Source organism: Myotis brandtii, unplaced genomic scaffold, assembly GCF_000412655.1.
Source record: "Myotis brandtii unplaced genomic scaffold, ASM41265v1 scaffold165, whole genome shotgun sequence".
NCBI classification, from domain to species: domain Eukaryota; kingdom Metazoa; phylum Chordata; class Mammalia; order Chiroptera; family Vespertilionidae; genus Myotis; species Myotis brandtii.
The window spans coordinates 6360057-6367711 of NW_005356042.1; positions in this window are offsets into that span (position 1 = coordinate 6360057).

The following is a 7655-nucleotide window of genomic DNA, read 5'->3' on the forward strand; positions in this document are numbered from 1 at the left end:
GGTAGAGGCACATGCAGCAGGCGCCCGATCTGAGTTAGCACACAGGGAATACACTGTCTACAAGGCCTGAGGGTTCTGGAGCCTGGAGAGGCCGGGGTGGAGAGTCCAGGGGGCCTTCATAGTCCTGTTACAGCCAAGGCTGGGCTGTTCCCAGGTCTCTCCGCTGTCCTCACCAGGTGCCACAGGGTAGACCAGTGCTCATAATAATAACAGCAGCCACTACTGATGAAGCTACCAGGGTCTTGGTGTCCACCCTCTGTTCCAGTCCTCACCAGGCACCACTTGCTCCAGGTCCCACATTGGTGAGCAGGGCCGGGGCCTGCCCCTGGGCAGCTGCAGCCCTGCACAGGCAGTGGGCCTGGGCCTTGCCAGCCAGGAAGGGGAGCAGTGCACCTCAGAGGGCATCTCAGGAGCCTAAGTGCTTGCCCAGGCTCCCACTGGGGCAGGTGGGGGTATGGGGGTCATTGTAGCCTCAGGGAAAGCTGGGAGCCTGGAGCACGGAGATCTGGGGCAGCAGGAAACGCCCCAGAAGCTGCCAAGAACTAAAAATGTGAGAGGCTAAGTGGGTGGGGAAGGGGAGGAGGGCGCAGGGAGGGAAGGGGACAGAGGAAGGGGAGGGGAAGGGAGAGGGGGAGGGGGCGGTGATGGATTAGAGAGCAATCCAGCTAGGAGCAGCTCCTGCCTGGTGTGGGGGGAGGGAAGGGGGAAGTGGGGGAGGGGCGAATCTGGCCTCAGTCACAGCTCCCTAAACCCTGAAACTCAGATTCAAACCCTGAAACTCAGAGTCAGAGAATTCAATGAGGTGATGCCAGGGCACGCGTGCATGTCCTCCATGCCCCTGGGAGCTTGACAGTTAGACTGAGGAGTGGGATCTTGGGTCAGTTCCAGTCCTGGGCCCTTTTCCACATCACCTCATCCAGGCCCCATGCAGCAGTGGCACAGGATCTCCATTTCTCACGTGGGAATCAGGCATGCGGGCTGAGTTCTACTTGGGCAGCTTCATGGAACAGTGAAGTTGTCGGACCTCCAGAGCCCAGGTCTCAGGGTGAGCCTCACCTCCCCGGGCAGCCTTGCCATATCCAGAGTTTGTGCACCAGGGGCCTCCTGGCCCTACCCCTTAATCTCCTGGAAGCAGTGTAGCCACCCCTTTAAAAATGGGCTCGCCGTGGAGACCTTAGGACACCCAGTTAACTGTTGTATGTTAATTAGCTCTTGGCCAAAGTCAAGGCACCTTGGGAAGAACCCAACACAAGAATATTTCAAGTCAATGACATCATCATTATGTAGCTTAATGGAACGCAGGCCTGAATTCCCATTGGCCTGTCTGAATGGGTGTGGCACGTTAGGTTCTATGAGATGCGTGGCCAGCGCCAGCAGCTGGACCTATTGGGAAGGGAATCTGGATATCGGAAGGCTCCTTGGGACTTCCTTACCTTGGCTGGAATCCGGGCTGAGGTCTGGATCTTAGCATTACACGGGCTGCCCAGAGGTTCCCAAGGACACTCAGAAGAAACACATGCAGTCATGGGTATTTCCCTTGAAAGGCAGATGCAATACATCACGCCTTTGCTTGGGAAAAGACAGAAGTGAGAATCCAGTACTGAGCGTTTCTTGAAAATGCAGTGCATTTAGCATCAGCCTGGGCTCATGGATACCCTCAGTGACGACCAGGCATTTTCATCAGGAGCACACGGGTGATGGGTGTTCCTCCTGCTCTGCTTGTTCTTGCTCTGTAGCACATCACCCAAAACGATTGGCTAAAACAACCATATTGATCTGCTCACAGGTCTGTGGGTCAGGAATGTAGGAAGGGCTCACTGGGCGGTCTCGCTGGGAGTGTCCCATTTGCTTGTGGTCTGATTTTGGGTGATATGTTCAAGATGGCACACTTCTATAGCTGCCGGTCCATGCTTACTGCCGTCCAGGAACTCAGCCGGGCTGTGGGCTGGAGCACCCACCGTGGCCCCTCCAGAGTGCTGGTCTCAGTGTTGTTGGACTTACTAATTGGCAGCCAGTTCCCCCCAGAGCCAGCTTTCCAAGAGGACCAGGCAAGAGCTGCTTGGTGTGTCATGGTGCACCTCAGAAGCCACACAGATGCACTTGCACTACACCCCACTGAACAAAGTGGTTGCAAAGCCGCTGGATTCAAGGGGAGGGGACATAGAGCTGACCTCCCAGGTGGAAGAGCGCGGGGATGGAGATGCGGTTGTGGCTGCCTTTGTAAGGTGCAGCCTACTGCCCTTCTGCTGGGAAGCAGCGGACTCATCCTAGAGGGTCTTCCTAGCATCCGTAGAACTAGGAACCACAGGAATGTGGTGTTGGTAACAGCTTTGGGAATTATTTGATCTATTTACAGACAAGTCCATTGAGGGTCAGGTAGGACTAGATGCTTGATGGAAGCCGCAAACCTAGATAGAGGGGGAGTTGGAGCAGCAGCCCTGAGTCCAAGGTGAGGCCTCAGGTGCTTTAGTGGGTGAAGCAAGACCTCCAGAATCAATGACTGGGCTGGGATTCGGTGGGGAGGGGACTCGGAGGGGCGATTTGGGCCAGGTTTATTCAGTTCCAGGCAGGGTGGCCTTTGGCACCTCATTGAACAGCTCCCTGGCAACATACAGTAACATTAGTTGAAGCAAAGATTGATTGAGTACCTACTATGCACCAACATTCTAAGTGTTTTCATGGGTTAAGTCATCTAATCACATTGGATGTGGTGCAATCATTATCATCCCCATTTCCCTGAGGAGGAAACTGAGGCACAAAGAGGTTTAATAGCTTGACCAAGGTCATACAGTCAGCAAGGGGTGGAGCCGGGTGTGGACCCCAAACACTTGTGCTGCAGAAGCCCTGGCCCCACCCCCTTGCTAGATGCGCTGCCGCGTTTGGACTGTGATGACTAATGGAACACAATGTTGGAGCTCACTAAGGATGAAGGTGAGAAGTGAGCTGTCTGACGCGTCACACAAAGGAGGTCAACCCTGTGAACTCACCTGTAACAGGTGAGCTGGCCTAGCCCTGGCATCCAACCTGGCGAATCATATGGCTCACCCTGATGCTTAACAAATACAGAGTCTAGGGCCCCAAGCCTGGCCTATTGAGAGCTAAGCGGCCCAGGAATCTGGATTCACAGTGTGTGCCTGCGGGTGACCCTCAGTCCCTTGAGCGCCAGCCCCACTGAACTCCCCTGGTTCCACAGCCAGAGACAGGTAGAGGCACATGCAGCAGGCGCCCGATCTGAGTTAGCACACAGGGAATACACTGTCTACAAGGCCTGAGGGTTCTGGAGCCTGGAGAGACCAGGGTGGTGAGTCCAGGGGGCCTTCATAGTCCTGTTAGAGCCAAGGCTGGGCTGTTCCCAGGTCTCTCCGCTGTCCTCACCAGGTACCACAGGGTAGACCAGTGCTCATAATAATAACAGCAGCCACTACTGATGAAGCTACCAGGGTCTTGGTGTCCACCCTCTGTTCCAGTCCTCACCAGGCACCACTTGCTCCAGGTCCCACATTGGTGAGCAGGGCCGGGGCCTGCCCCTGGGCAGCTGCAGCCCTGCACAGGCAGTGGGCCTGGGCCTTGCCAGCCAGGAAGGGGAGCAGTGCACCTCAGAGGGCATCTCAGGAGCCTAAGTGCTTGCCCAGGCTCCCACTGGGGCAGGTGGGGGTATGGGGGTCATTGTAGCCTCAGGGAAAGCTGGGAGCCTGGAGCACGGAGATCTGGGGCCGCAGGAAACGCCCCAGAAGCTGCCAAGAACTAAAAATGTGAGAGGCTAAGTGGGTGGGGAAGGGGAGGAGGGTCTTTCTGGGCCTCGTTTTCTCTAAGTTCATCCAAGAGAGGAGGACGGAGCCCCGAACCCGGGTCTTCAGAGAGGCGTGGCCTCCACAGAAAGGGGCTGGGTGAGCTTGGTGGCCGGCAGGAACTCCACAGCCCAGGGGCTCAAGTGGCTGTGGGTCAAGACGCAGGCTTAGCCCCCAGCCCACTGTGTTTAGCAACATCAGGTAGAGTCTCCACAACCCTTTCCCTGTGAGCACACGTCACCCGGATCCATCTTGACACGGGCCAGGTGGGCGCCCCTGGCTGAAGCATTGGTGCTGGTGGTCAGAGCAGTGTGCTTGCTTGTGCAGTCATTTGCAGCAGGCGACGGTGCTATGTTAGCCAGGCACGCCCTGGCGGCTCAGTGCTCCCCATCAGGAGTCAAATACCCCAACTCCCTCTGCTGGGGTAACTTTGAACATGTGGCTACACTGGTTTTTAGAGCGTCCCCAGCAGGGTTGAGCTCAGTGGCCCAACAGTGCTAAGTGGCCCCATGACCCACCCTCGATTGTCTGCCCTCTGTCCCATTTCCCTTCCCCACTCGTCTGCTGATATTTCCTGAGATCATCAGCTAAACAAACTTCTTCACTTGAATCCTTGTCTCTGCATCTCTTGGGAGGGAACCCAAATTAATACAGTCCCCAAGGAATCTGGCTGCCTCTCTCATGCTTGAAGTCTTCCCCAGACCAGCTCTCCGTGTAAGGCGCTGTTTCCTAAGAAGTAAACACAAGTGAAGGACCGCAGACTCATGGCGACTTGCACAATTAGGACTGCCCCGTGCGAGACTCAGGGAACAGCCTAGAAACCACTGCCCTGGACATTGCCCAACTGCAGGTCCTTGAGTCGTATGGAAGATTTGGCTTTTAGCAAAACAAGATACACACCCACACACACACACACACAACCGTCACTGAAAGTCAAGGCAGGGATTTGTGAGATGAACTTCAGCTGGAGCTGGGAGAGGGGTCTGGACGAGGAGGACCCTGCATGAGAATCAGTCTGGTCTCAGGCAGTGCTCACTCGGTCCTGGGAGCGATGGCTGGCCTACTCAGCCAGACTGGGTGTCATGATGAGCTGGTGTAGATCTCCTGGAAACTCATGATCAAGTCTCCGAGTCTGGGCACTGTTGAAGGACATGTGGGCAGTGGACCCCCCATCCTGAGAATGGCAGAGGCAGGATTCACACTCATGGTCTTGGCCCGGAATGTCTGCAGTGGCATAGAAGGACCAGCAGTGGGTTGAGGGCTGTGTTGGGTAGGATTCTATGCTCAAGGTCAACTTAGAAAGGGAACTTACTGTAGTGCATAGCTCAGTAACCAGCCTTAAAGATGGAAAACCAAGCTTAGGAAAGAAAGAAAAACAAAACAACAGGATATGCTAGAGTGTAAGAAACAAGAACTATTTGATGGTCTTTACAGGTCACCACTGTGAGGGTTATTGTGCTTTTTAAACATGTGTATGTATAACTCTTACCATTCATTATATATGCATGTGAGTTTAATCCTCATAAAAATTATGTGAGTAATGTTATTATCTCTGTATTTTAGACAAGGAAACTGGGGTGTAAGAGAGTTTAAAACGACTTGCCTGTTAGCAGGAACCAAAGTAAGAGGAGGCAGGGTTAGGATTTAAGCTCAAGTAGTTTGATTTTGAAATATTATTGCTTTTTTATTAAAATAAGAGTTAAAAAGTGAAGGTCTGGCTATTAGATCCATAAAGATCTTCAGAAGTCTTTCTGATCCGTTTTGTAAGCTTCTGTCTTTGAGGTCTCACGGCCCAGAAAAGGCTGCTGGAGCTCCATCAATTATATCCCCATTCCAGGTAGAAAAGAAAAAAAAGTGTGGTGATGGGAGGAGGAAGACAAGTTACACTTTAAGATATATTCTTGGAAGTCTTCCACAATACCTTTTGCTAACATCTCAACAATAATGAATGGGTCAAGAATAAATATGATGATGATAATAGGTTGTGCCAACCTCTTTTCTGAGACCAGGTCGTAAGAACCAAGTGAGATTATAACACTTGATTCCTGCATGTAGAAGTGTGTTGGGTAACTAGTTGCCACCACAGCTCTCACTATGCAGGCACTGACCATGACTGGATGCTGGGGGATGTTAAAGAGAGCGAGCTGCTAGTCTCTGTATTTACATTAAATCTGCGTTAGCCATTCTCTGTGGCCAGGCTTGCTTTCAAGTTCTTATTGGTGTAATTAAGTGAGGTACTTTGCAAAGAGACACCCCCTGTTTACTCTTACACCCCAGGAGGCCCAGAAATCACCTCCTGCAGCCCTGGGAAGGTGTGACAGCCAGATGGGCCCAGGCCCTGTTTCATGAGTGCAGAACACAGCACGCCGTCAAACCCCAGTTTAAGCACCAAATCATGTCAAGTAGAGGTCTGGTGCTTGTTTGTGTTCCCACTGGGACAACGTCACCCCTTGGTGTCTCTGGGACTTTGGGCAACTTGGGGATAGGTGAGTGCTGGGGCTGTTGTTTGCTTTCAGCCCAAAGCCTGGGGGGTGAGAGCTTTGTTAGCCATCCATGGACAACATTCCAAAGTAAAAGTTGGGTCTTGGCATTGCCTGGAGCTCCCTGCACATCCCGGGACAGGTAGTTCACCCTCTGGGTGCTAGTGTCCCTGTCTGCAAGGTGGAGGTGATCACAGTTCATAAGCAACATTCCAAAGTAAAAGTTGGGTCTTGGCACTGCCTGGAGCTCCCTGCACATCCCGGACAGGTAGTTCACCCTCTGGGTGTTAGTGTCCCTGTCTGCAAGGTGGAGGTGATCACAGTTCATAAGTAAGAGCTATTTCTAGCCATTGAATTTTTATCTGTATGAAGCTGTGCAAAAACCAAGTGCAGAATAGAGAAGCTGAAATCCCCAGGAGCAAACAGCCTTTGTGGGTGTGTGTGTGTGTGTGTGTGTGTGTGTGTGTGTGTGTGGTGGGGCCGGGGGGGAGAGCTAATGGTTGCCAAAGGGCTGCTTTGCTTCCAGAAACCTGCAACGATGGCCAACGTCCTCACAGCCTTCCTATTTGTCGGAGGCTCTTGTTAGGGTTCTGCATATATTAACTCATTTACCCCTCCCCCCACCCCCAACAGCCTATGAGGAAGGAACTATTTTATACCCAGGGCACTGAAGCCCAGAGAGGATGAGGCACTCTGGAGCTGAAGTCTCGGGACCGGTAAATGGCAGTGCTGCATGTGGAACCCAGGAGTCTGGCTCCGGATAATCGGACCTAACCACTCATGCCGCCACCTCTGCCCAACAGTATTTCAGGCACAAAGAAGGGCGAAGAGAGAGGGTTTCCCAGAGACCCTCAGTTTAAGCCTCATTGGCTAGAGATGTATCATAGAGCCACCTATTAACTGCAGAGGAACTGGGGGGGGGGCGGTCAGCGCACTCAGGCATATTGGGGCTCTGTTAGTAAAGACGGGTGAAGACTATTGGAAGCAACTAGCAAAGGCTGACATGCAGGTCATTTCTCTTTCTGGGCCTCGTTTTCTCTAAGTTCATCCAAGAGAGGAGGATGGAGCCCCGAACTCGGGTCTTCAGAGAGGCGTGGCCTCCACAGAAAGGGGCTGGGTGAGCTTCGTGGCCAGCAGGAACTCCACAGCCCAGGGGCTCAAGTGGCTGTGGGTCAAGACGCAGGCTTAGCCCCCAGCCCACTGTGGTTAGCAACATCAGGTAGAGTCTCCACAACCCCTTCCCTGTGAGCACACGTCACCCGGATCCATCTTGACACGGGCCAGGTGGGCGCCCCTGGCTGAAGCATTGGTGCTGGTGGTCAGAGCAGTGTGCTTGCTTGTGCAGTCATTTGCAGCAGGCGACGGTGCTATGTTAGCCAGGCACGCC